At 30.5% G+C, this 292-nt stretch overlaps 2 protein-coding genes across 20 annotated transcripts in view; one reads left to right on the plus strand and one right to left on the minus strand.

Annotated features, from left to right (window-relative positions):
* Positions 1 to 292, minus strand: part of LOC109545209 (histone deacetylase 11) — a 78,738-nt gene that overhangs the window by 41,487 nt on the left and 36,959 nt on the right. The gene's annotated exons all lie outside the window — the stretch shown is intronic.
* LOC109545208 overlaps positions 1 to 292 on the plus strand; it is a 51,595-nt gene that overhangs the window by 13,555 nt on the left and 37,748 nt on the right. The gene's annotated exons all lie outside the window — the stretch shown is intronic.

Here is a 292-nt window from a genome sequence, read left to right on the forward strand (position 1 = left end):
GGTTTTGAACGATTAATAATGTTCGCAATTCACTTGAAATATTTGCTAGTAGGTTTTGTGTTGCGGTAAGCTCATTTTGAGAAATCAATATAGATCTTGCTTCTGCATTCATAACTTCTGAACAAATTTTTGTGTTGATTTTAGTAACTATAGATTTCAATTTTTGAATATAATCTTGTGTTGTTTCATTACTTTTAGAAAGAAATATTAGTTGTTGCTGCAAGTTTGCTCTAGTTATGGGGTCACTGAACTTTTGTTGAAGTGCATTTTTAATTTCGTCCCAAGTTTGAAG

The sequence above is a fragment of the Dendroctonus ponderosae genome, unplaced genomic scaffold, assembly GCF_020466585.1.
Source record: "Dendroctonus ponderosae isolate FM_Combo_2020 unplaced genomic scaffold, Dpon_F_20191213v2 Dpon_F_20191213_1, whole genome shotgun sequence".
NCBI lineage: Eukaryota > Metazoa > Arthropoda > Insecta > Coleoptera > Curculionidae > Dendroctonus > Dendroctonus ponderosae.